This window comes from Phacochoerus africanus, chromosome 8, assembly GCF_016906955.1.
Source record: "Phacochoerus africanus isolate WHEZ1 chromosome 8, ROS_Pafr_v1, whole genome shotgun sequence".
Lineage (NCBI taxonomy): Eukaryota > Metazoa > Chordata > Mammalia > Artiodactyla > Suidae > Phacochoerus > Phacochoerus africanus.
In genome coordinates, this window is record NC_062551.1 from 135,129,770 (window position 1) to 135,150,708 (window position 20,939).

The 20,939-nt window shown below is 37.4% G+C and overlaps 1 protein-coding gene across 4 annotated transcripts in view; it reads left to right on the forward strand.

Moving 5' to 3' along the window:
• Positions 1-20,939, forward strand: part of ZZZ3 (zinc finger ZZ-type containing 3) — a 136,583-nt gene that overhangs the window by 23,844 nt on the left and 91,800 nt on the right. The window lies entirely within an intron of this gene.

Genomic DNA, 20,939 nt, shown 5'->3' on the forward strand with positions numbered 1-20,939 from the left:
ATTAAATGGAATAATAAATTGGTTAGCTTAAATCTAAAATTGGCTTTCATTAATAACATCAAAACACTGAAAGGGAGTTCCTTGGTGGCCTAGTGGGTTAAGGAATGATCCTGTATGTAAGGAATGATCCCTGCTCTGGTGAGGGTTTGATCCCTGGCTGTGGAACTGCATGCCATGTTTAAAAAAAAAAAAAGCTACATCGAGTGATCACAAATTAGTGTAGCATATTATAAGCTACCTTTCTATATAAAATATGTTTTTATAAGCATATTTTAATGCACTGTTTTGCATTCACTTAAATTTTTTTTTTTTTTTTTGGCCATACCCATGTATGTGGAAGTTCCTGGGCTGGAGATTGAACCCACACCACAGCTGTGACAGCGCTGGATCCATAACCTGCTGCTCCACCATAGAACTCCTAAAATAAATTTAGAATTTTAACATATGCAGTGTTATATTAAGAAATATAAAATATAAAAATATAAATGGTTTGTCCTAAAAGCAACTTGATGGTGTTCATCACAACCCTAAAAAGTTCATATCTTGTGACCCCAATAAGTCTGCTTTAAAGAAGTAATCAAAAATGCACAAGTACACTGTACAAAGATGTTCCTCAAAGGGTTATTTATAGTCAGTAAAATATTGGAAGTCGTCTAAATGTCCTAACAGAATGGATACAGTTGAATTAGAGACTAGTTATAAGATTTTGGTATAGCCATTAACAAAATTTTAAGACTTAACTATGTGTATGTATGGGGGAACGGGGGCAGCAGGATGCAAAACTAAGAATGTGAGTATGAATTTTAAAATACCCATAAGAGGGTGGCTCTTGGCTCAGTGGTTAACGAATCCGACTAGGAACCATGAGGTTGCGGGTTCGATCCTTGGCCTTGCTCAGTGGGTTATGGATCTGGCGTTGCCCTGAGCTGTGGTGTAGGTCGCAGATGAGGCTCGGATCCCTTGTTGCTGTGGCTCTGGTGTAGGCTGGTGGCTACAGCTCTGATTAGACCCCTAGCCTGGGAACCTCCATATGCTGTGGGAGCAGCCCTAGAAAAGGCAAGAAGACAAAAACAAACACATAAGAATAGGAGTGGAAGGTCATATGCTATTAAGTAGTTGTTGAAATGGCTGTTAACCTACATATGTACTTTATGTTAAGGATGTGTCTAATAATGATTGTAAGATTATTATTCATTTACCAGATATGTATTGGACATCAAGCTTGGTTGGGCTCTGGATTATCAAAGTGAAGAAAACAGTTGGAGTCCTAGTGGAGGTTATATTCAAGTTGTGGGAGGTAGCAGCAAGTATTCCATTGCAATTTTATTAAATTGCTGTTAGTTGATCATTTTTGTCCTATTAAACTGGCAATTTCATATGATTTAATTTAATATATATATGTCACATAGTGATGAGTGTTGTTGAAAATACTGAAAAGTAGGCTAAAGGTGATGGAGATGGCCGTTGTGTGGAGGCAAGGAGTGGCTTTCATGGAGTATCCTATGTAGGTGGTCAGGGAAGCCTAATTTGTGATATATGATCAGAGAACTGAAAGAAGTGAAGGAATTAACCAGAATGATATTCCATACAGATGGAACAGTGAATTGAAGTTCTGAAGCCTGCCATTGCGTATTGCTCTATGCTTGCAAGAATACTTAACATGTTTTTGCAATATTTTGTTCTAAAACACATGATCCTAGCTTAGGCCAACTAATTAGCACATTAAAATTTCCTAGGCCGAAAACTAGAATTAAGATACGATTTGTTATCTTCTCTTGTGTTTTTTACGCATGTGTATTTTCTGAATAACAGTTCCTAACTCTTTCCCTATAAAACTTCTTGTTTATAATTCCCCTCATCATCTATATTTTCAAAGGTTTTGTTTAAACAAATTATGTTACTACTTCTGATTAACACTGAGATAATTAATGGTCCCATGTAACTTTCTAGTCAAGAAACATGAGTAGACTAATGCTAACAGTGTAAATATGTAGGTTCATTATTTGTAGGTTCTGTATTTGTGAATTCATCTATTTTGCTAAAATTTATTTAGCAAAAAATTAACACTCCTGGAACGTTCATGGTCATTCACAGATGTGTGCAGAGTGGTGAAAAATATGAGTTGCCTGAGGCCCAACTGAGGATCAATAAGGTCATGACCTGCCTTCTTTCAACTCTCATATTTTAAAAAATGTTCTTTTCATGACCTATTTAATACTATGTCTTTCACATTTTTGTGTTTTGTGGGGAGGTAGTCGGGAGATTTTGCTGTGTAAAGTGACCTTCACTTGTGCTCATGTGCCGTCTTACGTTCCTAAGTGTAATAAGATTGTGATGTGTCTTACAGAAATAGAAGATATGTGTTAGGTAAGTTTCACTCAAGTGCTGTTGGAAGTGAGTTCAAGGTTAATGAATCAACAATATGTATTAAATATGGTGTCTTTAAACAGAAACATATATAAAAAAAGTTATGATCAACTGATGAAACTGATCAGAGGCTTACAGGGATTTAACCCCGTATTTTCCTTAGGAGAAATGTTTAGTATTGGCTAATTCAGTATTTTGTGACAACTTTATGGAACATAACTACTATGAATAATGAAAATCAACTATATGAAATTCATGATGGCAGTTTTAGTTTTTTGAAATACTGAAACTAACTTGGGAACTCCATAACCTCTGTGGATTCTTAGATGAGGTGGATTTGTATGCTGCTGAAAATTTTTTGTGCTCTCTCAGGTAATGATAGTAAAAATGCAAGAACTCAGAGAAATTGCTGTAGATCTGATAAGATTGCAAGGCATTTGCATTTTGATATTTAGTCCTTCATGATGATATCAAAAAATATTTCTGGGAGGACTCTATCTTGAGAGAGGAATGGTAAAATGCCCTAACTCACTATGAATCATTATCTTAGTACGTCTCTTCTTGATTATTTTATTTGCTTTTAAGACTTTTCCTCGTCTTCTAAAGCATTTTTTATTTTATTTATTTATTTATTTATTTATTGTCTTTTGTCTTTTTAGGGCCACACCCGTGGCACATGGAGGTTCCCGGGCTAGGGGTCAAATCGGAGCTGTTGCCGCCAGCCTACGCCAGGGACACAGCAACTCGAGATTTGAGCTGCATCTTTGACCTACTCTACAGCTCATGGCAACGCCGGATCCTTAACCCACTGAGCAAGGCCACGGATCGAACCTGCAACCTCATGGTTCCTCGTCGGATTCGTTAACCACTGAGCCACACCGTGAACTCCCCTAAAACATTTTTTAAATAATAGTATACTTATTTTACTTAGTATGGTAATCTCTAGTTGCATCCATGTTGTTGCAAATGGTATTTTATTTTTTATGATTGAGTAGCATTCCATTGTATATATGTACCACATCCTCTGTATCCATTCATCTGTTGATGAACATTTAGGTTATTTCTATGTCTTGGCTATTGTGAATAGTGTGGTAGCAAACATAGGAATGCATGTATCTTTTTGAATTATTGTTTTGTCCAGATATATGCCCAGGAGTGGAATTGCTGGATCTTATGGTAATTCTATATTTAGTTTTCTGAGGAAGCTCCATGCTGTTTTCCACAGCGGCTGTATCAATTTACATTTCCACCAACCGTGTGGGAGGGTTCTGTTTTCTCAGAGACTCTTTGCAAGTCTTAATTGCTGTCCTTCATTGCTATGTTGACCCAAACCATTGAGAATTCTTAGGACAGATGGAACATGGCTTTTAGAGAGGGTTAAGTAATCATTTGTTACCTGTGACTGGCTTTTAAAGAAACTGACTTTAGAAACCTTAAAGATAAAAATTGCTGAATTAAATTAATAGAAATTTAGCCTTTTCTCTGAATTTACTAATAATTGACTAATTCATAAGCACTCTAAACACAGCATTGCAGAATTTGAATTTAAAATCATTATAAATGTAATATTTTTAAATATTGAAGTATAATTGATTTAAATGTTATGTATAACACTTGTTTTTTTAACATTTTAATGCAATTATGATCATAATTATTTGTAACCATTTTCAAAATACGATATAGCTAGACAGCTTTGAAAGTTAGCGTTAGTGAAGAATATTGCTTGAGAGGAAGGCATTTATACAAATTGGAGATAATAGAGAACTTTACATCAGGCATTCATATAGGCTTTGCTAATTATTAATACTTAGGTTCTAAATATTTATTAAAGGTGAACTGTTATACAGAGCTGGGATGGTAAGTGCATAGTATATAACATGTGCTCAGTTAATGTAGTTTAAAATGAATCAGTTTTGCTAGTCCAAGAATTGTTTCCAGACTGGTCTGTTCCAGAAATAGCTAAGCTAGTTTGGAACTCCAAATGATACATAGATGCCATCTCATCTCATTTTTTTTATGAGTCATCAGTCAACGAAGGGAATGTTTTTGACTTAGGAAGTTCAAAAGTTCAGATCTGCCTTCAGGTAGAACTAAATCAAACTTTATTTATTTATTTTTTTGGCTGCACCCACTGCATATGGAAGTTCCCAGGCCAAGGATCAAATCTGAGCTGCAACTGCAGCCTATACCACAGCTGCAGCAACATCGGATCCATAATCCACTGTGTGGGGCCAGAGATCCAACCCATGCCACAGCAATGACCCAAGCTGCTGCAGAGACAGTTGCTGGATTCTTAACCTGTTGCACCACAGCAGGAACTCCAATCAGACTGTTTTAATGATGGCCTTTTGAGTCTCTGTTTCCTTCTGTTGCTTGACTATTGGGAGTTTCAGCCTTATTTTTTTGCTACTCTAAAGTCCTCTCTGTTAAAATACTTCGTTAGTCATATAAACAGATCTCATGGAGGAACTGTGATTGATGCTGCTTGCGTCATATGCCATGTGTGTGTGTGTGTGTGTGTGTGTGTACACTTACACATGTTTGCATTTAGATGAGGTCAGCCATGCTTAAATTAATGTATTAGTTTTACCTATTCTTGAACTTTATGTATGTGGAATCATACAGTATATACTCCTTTGTCTGTCTTCTTTGTTACACATTATGCTTATGAATTATATGTTGTTGCTTAAACTTTTAGCTTATTATTTTTTTTTTTGGCCCCACCTGTGGCATGTGGAAGTTCCTGGGCTGGGGATCAAACCCATGCCACAGCAGTGATCCATGCTTATGCAGTGACAACACCGGATCCTTAGCCTACCACGCCACAAGCTAACTCCAACTTTTAGCTTATTTTCATTGACATATACTGTTTCATTGTGTGAATAATCAAAAAGTTATGTATCTTTATATATCTATTGTTGATGGGCATTTAGGTACTTAACCAGTAGTACTGCAATGAACATTCTTGTACATGTCTTAGATGACCATAGGCATGCTTTTTTTTTTTTTGGCTCCATATATCCGCATTTCTGTTGAGTATATACCTAGGATCGAAATGGCTGTGTCAGACAGTGTGTTTTTATTTAACTGTAGCTATTGCAAAATAGTTTTCCAAAGTGGTTGTATTGGTTTACACTCTTGTCAGTAGCATATCAGATTTCTGGTTGCTCCACATTCTTGTTAATTTTTGGTTTTGCCATTTTAAAAAGTCTTAGTCATTATGGTTTTGATTTCCATTTCCTTAAGGACTGATGAAGTAGAGCATTATTTCATGTTTGTTGGCTAATTGGATCTCTTTTGTGTGGTCTACTCTTTACCTATTTAAAAAATACTAAGTTGTGTGTCTTATTCTTAATCGTTTATAGGAATTTTTAAAATATACTTTGAACATGAGTCCTTTTTTGATTGAAATGTGCATTGTAAATGTTTTCTCCCACTCTGGGTTGCCTTTTCATTCTCTTAATGGTGTTTTTTGGTGAGTAGAAGTCTAGAATTGTAATTTAATTGATCAGTTTTTTGAAATGCTGTTCTTTGTGACCTTTTAAGAAAGTCTTTGCCTATTCCAAGATGATGAAGCTGTTCTGTTTTTTCTAAAATGTTTTATTTTTTACCTTTTCCATTTTGATTCATAGTGTATCTGAATTGATATTTGTGTATGGCATGAGGTAGTAGTCAAAATATATTTTGTATCATATGAATACCCAGTTGGCCCAGTGTAATCTATTGAAAGAAACCTTCCTTACCCCACTGTACTAAGTTTTACTTTTGTCATAAATGGGTGACCATATTTGCTTATAATCCTTTTGGTTAAAAAATAAGTAGTTTCTGAGTTCTTCCTGTGGCTCAGTGGAAACAAATCTGACTAGGAACCATGAGGTTTGATCTCTGGCCTCGCTCAGTGGGTCAAGGATCGGGTGTTGCCATGAGCTGTGATGTAGGTCACAGACACGGCTCGGATCTGGCGTTGCTGTGGCTCTGGTGTAGGCCGGCCGCTGTAGCTCCGATTAGACTTCTAGCCTGGGAACCTCCATATGCCGTGGGTGTGGCCCTAAAAAGACCCCCCCCCAAATTATCATGACAAAACCTCAAATAAAGGTAATTATAGAAGAAATTTTTTTAGCCTCTTTTAAAAATTTATTTCTAAATGATTTTTATTTTTTCCATCACAGTTGGTTTACAATGTTCTGTCAACTTTCTACTGTACAGCAAGGTGACCCAGTCATACATACCTGTATACATTGTTTTTCTCACATTAGCATGCTCCATCATAAGTGACTAGATACTGTTCCCAGTGCTATACAGCAGGATCTCATTGCTGATCCATTCCAAAGGCAATAGTTTGCATCTATTAACCTCAGATTCCCAGTTCACCCCACCCCCCACTCCCCTGGCAACCACAAGTCTGTTCTCCAAGTCCATGATTTTCTTTTCTGTGGAAAGGTTCATTTGTGCCATATATTAGATTCTAGATATAAGTGATACCATATGGTATTTGTCTTTCTCTTTCTGACTTACTTCACTTTGTATGAGAGTCTCTAGTTCTATCCATGTTTCTACAAATGGCATTATTTTGTTCTTTTTTATGGCTCAGTAGTATTCCATTGTATATATGTACCACATTTTCATAATCCATTCATCTGTCCATGGACATTTAGGTTGTTTCCATGTTTTGGCTATTGTGAATAGTGCTGCAGTGAACACACAGGTGCATGTGTCTTTTTCAGGAAAAGTTTTGTCTGGATATATGCCCAAGAGTGGGATTGGTGGTCATATGGTAGTTATATATTAAAAATTTTAATTTTATAAATCATTTGTTTACTCACATTGTATCCATATTAACTATTTAATTGCCTTGCTTTTCAAGTTTTCTATTCTAGGAGGTAAATAGGAAATAAATGTAATGGAGGGCACTTTTGGCCTCAAGCCTCGGGCATTGTCTTGTGTTCAGGCCTCACACTTTTCCATAGATGGATATCTTTTCTCTCTTGATGAACAAAGAGAGACTTTGCAGGAGAAACTGTATGATCTTCAGAGAAGGATAAAAGTCTCTTCTCTAGTTCTCTGTTAAATGAGGTCATTCATTAAATAAGAAACATACTGCAGAAAACAGCAATAAACCTGTCACTGTATCTTCTGCTTTTGATTAGTACTGGGCTATTCTCACAGACTTCGTTTAAATAGTATAAAGTTGTTATTGATATTCTCAAGTTAATCTGTATTTTAACTTCTGGGAAATGTGACTGTTGACAGCTATTGGGAGGGACTATTAACATGGGTCATGTTTCATCTGTTTTTTAGATATAACCTATCTTATTTTCTTCTGGAAGAAGTTCTTCATTCATAGTGTTTATAGAATTATTTGTAATGCAGAGAGCCACGAAATCTTATGGATTAAACTCTGGTTTGGGCAGTAAGACCTAGACTCAAGTTCTGGCTCTATTAGTTGTGTGATCACAGGCCTTTCTTGAGCTTGATGATACATGGTAGAGAAAATGCAGATGATGCCTAGCCTGTCTGCTTTTGAGGTTATTGGGAAGGTATAAATAGAAATTTCTTTGTTATTATATTTTTATTTTTTGTCTTCTGTCCTTTTTAGGACCACACCAATGGCATATGGAGGTTCCCAGGCCGGGAGTCCAATTGGAGCTGTAGCCACCGGCCTATGCCAGAGCCACAGCAATGCCAGATCCGAGCCGCATCTGTGACCTACACCACAGCTTACGGTAACACCAGATCCAGGCCAGTGATTGAATCCGCAACCTCATGGTTCCTAGTTGGATTTGTTTCCACTGCGCCACAACGGGAATGCCAGTTCTTTGTTATCATAAAGGACAGTATCAAAGTGGTTAAGACTGTATTTTCTGCCACTTAATTAGCTATGTAATGTTGGATAAGATATTTAACTTTTCAAGCCTCAGTTTTCTCATTTTAAAATGGGAATAATAATAGCACCCTCCATAGGTTTTTGAGAGTTTTAAATGAGAGAATGAATATAAAGTATAGTGCCTAGCATATTGGACAAAATAAATGTTAACAGTCATTATTATGTGTATGTATTGATTATGCACTATGTACTGGGGGTATTTTATATAAAAATTATCTCACTTAACTCTCAGGATAATTCTGTGTGGTGGGCATGCTTTTCCCCCATCTTACGGTTAAGGAATGAGTGTCAGGTTCATTGCTCAAGGTTTTATGACTAGTAAGTAGTTTAGTTTGGATTGGAACCTAAAACTCCAACCCCTGCTCCAAACACCCAGTATATTCAGATGCCTTGCAGATATATGCTGTAAGTACATCTACACCATATAGATGAATCACCTTTGATTCATGTTTACAGTTTTTTTGGGGACTGGGTTTTGAGTTTTCCACCTTTTTTGAATATCCTTTATCCCAGTCCTCCTAGGTTTTTTTAATTTCCTGAATAGACCTGAACTTCTATACAGAAATAAAGATGCTTTGTTGATATATAATTAAGAACAGTTAATAGCTTGTTTACAATCGCTAGACTCCTTGAGTCTGGCTGACTTAGCTGTTATAAAGTGAATTTAGATTTTACCTCTGGAAAGGGAAAAATACTCTGATTTCCTCTATTTGTATTATCTTCTATTTGTATTGTACTTCAAGTTGAAGCGCAAAACTGTAATGATTTTAATAGCCAAGGGAAAAAGGTCGAAAAGACCCCAAAATGAAAACATACCTAGCCTTAAATATTTCTAGATAAAGTCTTTTGTTGCTAAGTCTGAGGAGATAGAAAGAGATACTGTATTCAAGGGAAATTTGGGGAACTATATTGAGATTTTCCTAAAATTTTTTTTCTGATGCAGTCTGTTTTTTGAATTTGAAATACTAATGGAGAACTTTAGAGTATCCTTAGGCAAAGTACCTCCTATATGGTGGACTTTCACATTTCACCCTGTTGCTGTAAAATGGGCAGCATCTCACTTGGTGTTAGATATTTATTTGAAGTGCATTTTAAAGGAATTTTTGTGGAAATTTTTTTTTTTTTTTGGCTTTTTGCCGTTTCTTGGGCTATTCCCGCGGCATATGGAGGTTCCCAGGCCAGGGGTCCAATTGGAGCTGCAGCTGCTGGCCTACGCCAGAGCCACAGCAATGTGGGAACCGAGCCACGTCTGCAACCTACAGCACAGCTCACGGCAATACCGGATCCTTAACCCACTGAGCAAGGCCAGGGATTGAACCTGCAACCTCATGGTTCCTAGTCGGATTCGTTAACCACTGCACCACGACAGGAACTCCCAAGTTTTGGTTTTATTTTATTTTTTTTTAATATATATATTTTAAATTTATTTTTTTCCACTGTACAGCATGGGGACCAAGTTACACTTACGTGTATACATTTTTTTTTTTCTGCCCTTTGTTCTGTTGTGATATAAGTATCTAGACATAGTTCTCAATGCTACTCAGCAGGATCTCCTTGTAAATCCATTCCAAGCTGCATCCAATAACCCCAAGCTCCCGATCCCTCCCACTCCCTCCCTCTCCCCCCGGGCAGCCACAAGTCTATTCTCCAAGTCCGTGATTTTCTTTTCTGTGGAAATGTTCATTTGTGCTGTATATTAGATTCCAATTATAAGTGATATCATATGGTATTTGTCTTTCTCTTTCTGACTGATTTTACTCAGTATGAGAGTCTCTAGTTCCATCCATGTTGCTGCAAATGGCATTATGTCATTCTTTTTTATGGCTCAGTAGTATTCCATTGTATATATATATACACCACATCTTCCTAATCCAATCGTTTGTTGATGGACATTTGGGTTGTTTCCATGTCTTGGCTATTGTGAGTAGTGCGGCATTGAACATGCGGGTGCATGTGTCTTTTTCAAGGAAACTTTTGTCCGGATAGATGCCCAAGAGTGGGATTGCGGGGTCATATGGTAGTTCTATGTATAGATTTCTAAGGTATCTCCAAACTGTTCTCCATAGTGGCTGTACCAGTTTACATTCCCACCAGCAGTGCAGGAGGGTTCCCTTTTCTCTACAACCCCTCCAACATTTGTTATTTGTGGACTTATTAATGATGGCCAATCTTACTGGTGTGAGGTGGTATCTCATGGTAGTTTTGATCTGCATTTCTCTTATAATCAGAGACGTTGAACATTTTTTCATGTGCTTGTTGGCCATCTGTATATCTTCCTTGGAGAACAGTCTATTCAGGTCTTTTGCCCATTTTTTCATTGGGTGATTGGCTTTTTTGCTGTTGAGTTGTGTAAGTTGCTGATATATTCTAGAGATTAAGCCCTTGTCGGTTGCATCCTTTGAAACTATTCTCTCCCCTTCTGAAAGTTGTCTTTTTGTTTTCTTTTGGGTTTCCTTTGCTGTGCAGAAGCTTTTCAGTTTGTTTAGGTCCCATTGGTTTATTTTTGCTCTTATATCTGTTGCCTTGGGAGACTGACTGGAGAAAATATTCACGAGGTCGATGTCAGAGTGTTTTGCCTATGTTCTCTTCTAGGAGTTTGATGGTGTCTCATCTTATATTTAAGTCTTTCAGCCATTTTGAGTTTTTTTTTTTGTCTTTTTGCTATTTCTTCTTTGGGCCGCTCCCTCGGCATATGGAGGTTCCCAGGCTAGGGGTCCAATTGGAGCTGCAGCCACCGGCCTACGCCAGAGCCACAGCAACGCAGGATCCGAGCCGCGTCTGCGACCCACACCACAGCTCACGGCAACGCCGGATCATTAACCCACTGAGCAAGGGCAGGGACCCAACCGGCAACCTCATGGTTCCTAGTCGGATTCGTTAACCACTGCGCCACTACGGGAACTCCTTGAGTTTATTTTTGTGCATGGTGTGAGGGTGTGTTCTAATTTCATTGCTTTGCATACAGCTGTCCAGGTTTCCCAGCAATGCTTGCTGAATATGAATAGACTTTCTTTTTCCCATTTTATGTTCTTGCCTCCCTTGTCAAAGATTAATTGGCCATAGGTGTCAGGGTTTATTTCCGGGTTCTCTCTTCTGTTCCATTGGTCTGTATGTCTGTTTTGATACCAGTACCACACTGTCTTGACTGTGGCTTTGTAATACTGCTTGAAGTCTGGAAGAGTTATGCCCCCTGCTTGGTTTTTGTTTCTCAGAATTGCTTTGGCAATTCTGGGTCTTTTATGGTTCCATATAAATGTTTGGATTGTTTGTTCTAGTTCTGTGAAAAAATGTCATGGGTAATTTGGCAGGGATTGCATTGAATCTGTAGATTGCTTTGGGTAGTTGGCCATTTTTACAAAATTTATTTTTCCAGTCCATGAACATGGAATATGGAAATATTTGTTTATTTGGGGCCAAAAGATTTTCCACCAATAATTCACCTGTGAAGTTAAGTTGTAAATCCTTGGGACGAGATAGTGTTTATGATTTTTTTTTTCTTTTTTTCTGCCACACCTGTGGCATTTGGAAGTTCCTGCGCCAGGGATTGAATCTGAGATGCAGCTGCCACCTACACCACAGCTGTAGCAACACCAGATCTTTAACCCACTGCCCTGGCTGGGAATCAAACCCACACAGCTGCAGAGACAACACTGGATCCTTAGCCTGCTGCACCACAGCAGAACCTCAGGTTTATGAATTTTTATCAACAACTTGAGGAGTTCCTGTTGTGGCTCAGTGGGTTAAGAACCCGACTAATATCCATGAGGATGTGGGTTAATCCCTGGCCTTGATCATTGCTGCAAGCTGTGGTGTAGGTCACAGATGAGGCTTGGATCTGGCATTGCTGTGGCTGAGGTGTAGGCCAGCGGTGTCAGCTCTGAAGCCGGGAAACTTCTTTATGCTGCAAGTGTGGCCCTAAAAAGACAAGAAAACCCAAAAAACAAACAAAAAAACTTGAAATTTATGTTCTGTGTGGAGTTAGATATAGGGGTTTATGGAGGATAACTTGTGTGTTTGTAGGTTATAATAATACCATTTCTCAAACTTTAATCCTTCTCTTATAACTTTATTGTTTTTGTTATTTCTGGATATAATCTGTCTTTTCTTTGTCTAAACTGTTTTTAGCTTAACCTCAGTTAAAATTTAATAAAATCACTGGTTTAATGCACTAGTTATGCTTTTTTATAATACTCCATAAAATAAACACCACCTAAATGAATTTCTTTTTCCTTTGGCTGTGCTTGTGGCATGCAAAAGTTCCTAAGCCAGGGATCGAACCTGAGCTACAGCAATGGCAATGTGCCACAGCAGTGACAATGCTGAATCCTTAATTCCTAGGCCACCAAGGAACTTCCTTAAATAAAGTTAATAATTCATTCTTGTACTACCTGAATAATATATTTTGAAAAGTGATGGAGTTAACTGAATTATCACATAAAAATCAGAATATAACTCTGAAGCTTATGAAAAAAAATGGGAAATGGTCTGTACTGGTTAATGAGTCTGTAGCTTATAGAAAAAAATTACTTCAAAATGGGTTTTTTAAACTCCATTTATCTCCTTGGATTCACTTTTTAAAAAAACTTTATTCAGTATTCCTGATCCCCTAGTATGAAATAGAATTGAATAATATTTAGAAGTGACAGACTGATAATTTTGCTTCTTTGTTTTTGGCTGCAGTGTACAGTGGCTTGATGAGAGATATCAGTTCTCAGACCGGGGGTTGAACCCAGGCTGCAGTGGTGAAAGCATGGAATCCTAATCACTAGACCACAGGGAACTCCCAGTTTTGTCTTTGTAATATTTATTTTTGTCTATGATGTCATAATATCAGTATCATTACAGTGATACCATCAGTGATTTCAAGTTATTTATCTGTTTGCTTATTTATTTATTTAGCTAGCCCTGTGGCGTGTGAAAGTTCCGAAGCCAGGGATGGAATCTGTGCTAAGAGCCAACTTGAGCTGCTGCAGTGACATGCCAGATCCTTAACCTGTGATCCACAACTGAACTTTCCAAGTTATTATATTTAATTAATAAAAAATAAAAAATATTTTTACAGACCAGTCTAGTATAATTTTTTCAATTTTTGGGTTCAGTGTGATGTTGCCAACTGTTTGTTTTGTTAATAAATGACATTAGAAAATTTACAGAAACTTCCTTTCACACCAAAAGAGTGACATAAATTTAGAATAAAGAAATTCTTTAAACTGAATAAATCTAGCTTTATGGGAAATGGTATGTTTTTTTGTATTTTACTCACTTCACTGAAGAACAGCTTTTGGGACCCAGAAGCCTAAACATAGAGTTTGATTATGTTACTCTTTGCAGATTTTTGTCTCATTTCTGTGATGATTCTTTGTCAGTTTCTTAAATTGTCTCTTCTTTTATACCCTTGGACATTAGTGCCTTTAGATTTTCTGCCCCCAAATCTCATTTGTTCTTATTTAAATTAATTCGCTTTCATAAATTGTGAAACTAGAAATTATGACCCATAAATTATGGCTTTGTGGACGATTCACGTTCTGAGAAGTAACCTGAAATCTTCCATTTCTAAAATGGAACAGTACAATGTTATGCTGAAGGATTGACTCTCTTAGATTTTTCTTGAGCTAGTGTTAGAGCATTCACTTTAATACCGTAGCAAATTAAATGATCTTCCTCATCCTTGTGCACATCTAAAGTGCACATAGTGTACCAAAAAAAGAAAAGAAAAGAAAAAGAATATAATGAATGATTGGATATGTCTCTGGTTGGGTGAGTTTGATGATAGAAGAAGGGGAATTAAACAGATTACTCTAGGATTTTAGTTTTTTGGTAGGAAATTCTGTAGTATCATTCGTTTAGATAAGTAATTCTGATGGAGGAACCAGGTTTTGGTATTGGGGCTGAAGGGAAGATGGTAAATTCAGTTTTGAACAAGCAGAAGTTGAGGTTTTTATAGAGTCCAGTAGGCAGTTATATGTAGAACTGAGGATCTGAAGGAAAAAGCTGATGATAGATTGAGGAGCCCTCAGCATTGAAGTTATTGTGCAAGGATAAAAGAAGGCAATAACAGGAGTTCCCACTGTGGCACAGTGGGTTAATTATCCAGCGTTGTCTCTGTCGTGGCAAGGGTTCGATCCCCTGCCCTGCACAGTGGGTTAAGGATCTGGTGTTGCTGCAGCTGTGGCATGCTCAGAGTCAGTCAATCCCTGACACCCAAAAAAGGTTAAAGGGGAGGGGGCGGGGACAGTAACAGAAGAGGGAGTAGGATAGAACTTTGCAGAGTACTCTGCAAACAGAGGAAGAGTACTTAAAGTCTCTGACTTTCTCTTAAAGCTCCATCCGCATCTGATGTATTAATGATAGTGAATTCTATTGGGCCTGCTTTCAAAAATCTGTTGAAGTGGATACTTTCTTGCCACTTTGTCTGATAATGATCTATTATTTCTCCAGTATCAGCAATAGCTTCTGAAACTGTCCTTCATGTTTCTACTCTTTTGCTGTCTACAATCTGTCCTGCACACAACTGTCTGAATGATCCTTTTTTTCCTGCCTCCAAGTTGGAATCTTTATTTCAGAGTAATATCCAGCATTATCTGCTCTGTCCCCCATGTGTAAAATACCAAAAGATACACAAACTAGAAAATAGAGAAAGGACATGTAAGAAATAGGGTGACATGGATGGGGGGAATTACCTAATTTGAATGATCCTTTTAATAAATGTCAGATCTTGATTAAAATTCTCCAGTGGCTTTCATCTCATTCAATAAAATTCAGAGTCCTTACTGTGGCCTACCAGGTCCTACATGATCCCATTTTAAACATTAGGTCATTAGAGAATTCCTTCCTGACCACTTCTTTATTTTTCATTGTCTTGTCTTGCTTTATTTTTTGTGGCATTTCTCACCTTTCATTGTCTTACCTGTTGAATTGTTTATACAAAATGAAAGTTCTGTGAAGGCAGGTGCTTTCCTCTATGTTCCCAGGGCCGAGAACAGCGCCAGGACCACAGTTGGTCCCAGTTAATGTTTATTGAATGAATGAAAACAAGTCACAATGTTGGATGTTGACACTTTCCAGCTTAAACTTTTATTTATTCCTTTATTCCCTTTATTCAGATTTATTAGTGTAATCTTGTTCCCTTCCCATTATGCTCTTGAGTTCACATTCACACAGCAGCCAGAATGATTTTTTTTTAAGAATATATGTTAGATTGTATCATTCTCTTCTTTAAAGTTCTTTGATATAATAAATAATTCAAATTAAACATATCAAAATTAAAAATGAAATAAAAATGTAGCAAATATCAGATTCCTTTCATAGCCTACAAAGTCCTTCATGGTCTGGCACCTGTCTGCTTTAAAGCTTATTTTTATTTTTTATTTATTTATTTTCTTCTTAAAAATATTTTTTCCACTATGGTTGGTTTACAGTGTTCTGTCAATTTCTTCTATACAGTGAAGTGACCCAGTCACACATATATATACATTCTTTTTCTCACATTATCCTCCATTATGTTCCATCATCAGTGGCTAAATATAGTTCCCTGTGCTATATCTCATTGCTTATCCACTCTACATGCAATAGTTTGCATCTATTAAACCCAGATTCCCAGTCCATTCCGCCCCTCCCCCTTAGCAACCACAAGTCTGTTCTCCAAGTCCATGAGTTTCTTTTCTGTTTTGCTGCAAATGACATTATTTTGTTCTTCTCCATGTCTTGGCTATTGTGAATAGTGCTGCTGTCTTTTTCAAGGAAAGTTTTGTCTGGATATATGCCCAAGAGTGGGATTGCTGTGTCATATGGTAGTTCTATATTTAGTTTTCTGAGGTACCTCCATACTGTTTTCCATAATGGTTGTATCAATTTATTTATTTATACTTTTTTTGTTTTTTGTATTTTCTAGGGCTGCACCCATGGCACATGGAGGTTCCCAGGCTAGGGGTCTAATTGGAGCTGTAGCCGCCAGTCTATGCTATAGCCACAGCAACATGGGATCCGAGCCGCATCTGTGGCCTACACCACAGCTCACAGCAACACCGGATCCTTAACTCGCTGAGCAAGACCAGGGATGGAACCTACAACCTCATGGTTCCTAGTCAGATTTGTTAACTACTGAGCCACGATGGGAACTCCTGGTTGTACCAATTTAAAGCTTATTTTATAATGCTTTCTTCCTTGCCTATTTAAGGTCCAGTCTCACTGGCCTTATTTTAATTCCTCTGATATGCCGAGTCTTTTTCTGTTTCAGCACCTCCATTGATAGTTTACTTTTTCTCAAACTTTTTTCCTCTTATTGATTTGTCCTTCATATTTACTCTTAGTTTGAATAATGTCTTAGTAATAATGTTTAATGAATTTCTTCCAAGCACCATGGAAATGAATGAGAGGCCTTGCTATAAGCTAGTTTTGATGAATGAAACACATAAGTGAATAGATGAATATGTTAAATAGTAATTTTCAAATTCTAGGGGCATAGTTTGAGGGAAGGTGGGCAAATCTACTGTGCAGTGAATTTACTTTTGCTTTTTAACTAGAGCAGCTTCACTTCTGTTTCTTCAGCATGTTAATTTAAGAGTTTTTGCTTTTATTTATTTATTTATTTTTGGTCTTTTTGCTATTTCTTGGGCATATGGAGGTTCCCAGGCTAGGGGTCGAATCGGAGCTGTGGCCACTGGCCTACACCAGAGCCACAGCAACTCGGGATCCGAGCTGCATCTGCGACCTACACCACAGCTCACGGCAACGCTGGATCGTTAACCCACTGAGCAAGGGCAGGGACCGAACCCGCAACCTCATGGTTCCTAGTCGGATTCGTTAACCACTGCGCCACGACGGGAACTCCGAGTTTTTGCTTTTAAAAAAGAGTTTGGAAAATACCACATATGCTCAGTAGAGTAATAAGAATTATGTTCTGGGTTCCTTGAGGGCACATAGCTTCTTGTAGGAGGGTTGCATCTGATCTGTGACTCGAACAGCAAGATGAATGTTAGCAAAGGAAAGAAGGTAAAGATGTTTGAGGCAGAGGTAGTAGTTTTTAATCCTCGTTTGTCAAAATTATCCTTGGAACTCTTTTTTTGTTGTTGTTGTTGCACTCGTGGCGTATGGAAGTTCCTGGGCCAGGTATCAAATCTGTGCCACTGCAGTTAACAGAGCCACAGCAGTGACAATACTGGATCCTTAAATTGCTGAGCCACCCTTCCTGAACTCTTAGAAAAAAAATTACATATATACCTCCACACTTTGTGATAATTCATCAAGCTGCACATTTATAATTTGTGCACTTCTCTGTATGTATACCATACTTTAATGGAAAAGTTAGAAGTTCCTATGTAGTGAGGCGGGTTGAGGATTTGGTATCACTGCAGCTGTGGTGCAGGTTGCCACTGAGGTGCAGTTTTGATCCCTGACCCAGGAACTTCCATATGTTGCAGGTGTGGCCAAAAAAAAGAATGGAGAGTTATAAAAAATGAAATAAAAATTTAGATAAAATAAAATTCACCTTTTTAAAATGTACAGTTACAGTAATTTTTAGAGTATTCGCAAAGTTGTATAACCATCACCTGCAGAATACTTTCATCACTCTACAAAGAAACCCGTGCCCATTAGCATTCGCATTCTACCATGTCCTTTCCCCACTTCCAGGCTCTGTAACCACTGATCTCCTTTTGTAGATTTTGCCTATGAATTTGCTTGTTCTGGACATTTTATGTAAATGGAATTATATAATACGTGATGTTTTATGACTGGCTTATTTCACTTATTATGTTTTTAGAGTTCAAATGGCATTGTTACATTCTTTCTGTGTTTGAATAGTGTTCAATTGTGTGTATGTACTGCATCTTTATCCATTCATGTCGATGAAATAACCTAAAGTGGTTAATTAAAAATAAAGATTTAGGAGTTCCCATTGTGGCCCAGCAGGTTAAGAATCCAACATAGTCTCTGTGAGGATGTCGATTGATCCCTGGCCTCACTTAGTGGGTAGTGGGTTAAGGACCCACATTGCCACAAGTTGTGGCATAGGTCGTAGGTGTGGCTCGGATCCTGTGTTGCTGTGGCTGTGGAGTAGGCCCTTAGTTGCAGCTCAGATTCCACCCCTAGCCTGGGAACTTCCATATGTCACACAGGTGTAGGCCTAAAAAGAAGAAGAAGAAGGAAAAAAAGATTTATTCATGCATGTCTCGAACTGCCGAATCTGAATTTCTTGGGCAGTTAGTCCCAGAAATTTCTTACTCAACGCTGCAGTTTGAAAACCAATAAGCTATTTTACTTCAAAGGCATAATCTCACTGACCTTCACAGTAACCCTGAGAAGTAGTAGGCAGGTATTACATCTCTTATTTTATATATGGAGAGATGAAATGCAGAAGTGCAAAGTGGTTTGCTCATGTGAAAGAGTTATTGTTGATGCTAGTAGGAGACCATATTTCTCCTTCTTCCCACCAAATCTGATGTTCTTTCTAATTCCTTTTTGTTAACTGAAATAGGGTTATCTTTGAAATCTGTAGGAGGTGTCCAAAGCATTGGACTGGAGCTAGGAAAATGATCTTGGTCATACTTGGTTCCAAGTAAAAAATTTGGTTCAATTTTGTTTTTTTTTGTCTTTTGTCTTTGTTGTTGTTGTTGTTGCTATTTCTTGGGCCGCTCCCTCGGCATATGGAGGTTCCCAGGCTAGGGGTTGAATCGGAGCTGTAGCCACCGGCCTACACCAGAGCCACAGCAACTCGGGATCCGAGCCGCGTCTGCCACCTACACCACAGGTCATGGCAACGCTGGATCGTTAACCCACTGAGCAAGGGCAGGGACCGAACCCGCAACCTCATGGTTCCTAGTCGGATTCGTTAACCACTGCGCCACGACGGGAACTCCTGGTTCAATTCTTTAAATAACTGTGATAAACTTAATTGTCTAGGAAAGGTATTTCTGTCTCTGACCATTATATTAATGCTATTTACAATCAACTTTGAATGTCCCTCTCCGTTTTCTTTTGAAATCATTTTAAGACCATAGTGTAGTGCACATATTTAGTATTTTCACTTATAACAACTGAAGAATAGGGTGCCAAATATGAGCCTATGGTATGACATTTGTTCTGAGTGTTCCCCCAAGGTCTTATAAAACTAAAGACATATTTCATTGTCTTGTAATTGAGATTGCTTTTAGCTTATATGTCACCATTTTTCTTTTATACTAAGTTGTAAGGCATATAGCTTTGCTATGTCAGTAGAACTGATATCTTTTCTAGTGATAATTTTCTGTAGTCCTTTGAAGTGATTTCACATGTGCCATGAATCTGAGATCCTGTAATCTATTTAACACAGTAGTACTAGTGTTAGACTGTACGTGGTAGGGAAAGTAATACTTTTCAGTCGAGATTGGGTTTTGGATTTGCTTTTGAAATTCTTGAATAGTCAATGAATTTTGTTAGTATGTGAAAACAAGTAAAGCTCTGTGGCAAGGAATAAATAAGTCTTTAGGATTGGGCTTTAACTGGTTTGTTTTCTAATTAGTATGTTTTTTAAAAGACAAAACAGCTAAGTTTTTTAAAGGTTTGGAAGCCGCTATGGTTAAATAATTTAAATTTTAGAATAGTTGTAGCTTGTTATAAGTATATGTAGTTTATCTGCCCCAGAAAGCATAGAAACCATATAGTTGGAAATGTATAGTGAATGAAAATAAAGAATGCATTGTAGGGAATATAGTGTTTTGGCTAGTTTAACTCCTTGTTTGTTCAAAGAGAATTTATGTCAACTTTTAAATTTAGGAATACTTAGATCTATATTAATTTTCTATGGCATTCATGTATTTTTTTAACATTTGAAGACAAAAATTAGAGGATAGATATTACATATTAGTATTTCTTAATCACTGTCTATTCTATTGGCTTTTTTCTCCAATTAAAAAAATTGAGATGTAATTGACATTGTATTAGTTTTCTACTGTATTATTAGTGAAACTTTTCACTGAGAACATCTGGCTGGTTGACAACTCTGATAACGAATTTTATCCATAAAACAGGTGTAAGACTATCTGCATTTTCTGTGTAGATTTTTATCCTTTATTATACAGGAATTTGGAATGGTATACCATGCTGAATCATTTTAAAATGCCACTTATAGTTTTTTTTGATATATAGATTTTTTTTAGTGTATTTTTTCTACTAATAAATGAGTAGAAATGACTTAACATTTTATATAATGCTTTTTGTTATCATCATAAGCAACCAATGTGTTTCTCAGACTTGTAATCTATAGTCAAGGATATGTTTTTTTGGAAGCTTACTTTTAAGGAACATTTGTACAGCTACATCTTGATTCATTTCTTCATTTATTTTGTCACATGTGCTTTCTTTTCTTTCTTTCTTTTTTCTTTTTTTTTAGGGCCGTACCTGCAGCATATGGAAGTTCTCAGGCTAGGGGTTGTATTGGAGCTGCAGCTGCTGGCCTAGACCACAGCCATAGCAACACTAGATTTGAGACACATCTGCAGCCTACGCCATAGCTCATGGCAACGCTGGATCCTTAACACCCTGAGTGGGGCCAGAGATTGAAGTATCCAAAAGGCCAATCCTCTTGGATACTAGTCGGGTTTGTTATCGCTGAGCCATTATGGGAACTCCTGTCACATATGTTTTCTACTTACATTCAAAACCATATAGACGACTTAGTCACTAAGGGATTATCTAACCAAGAGAAAAAATA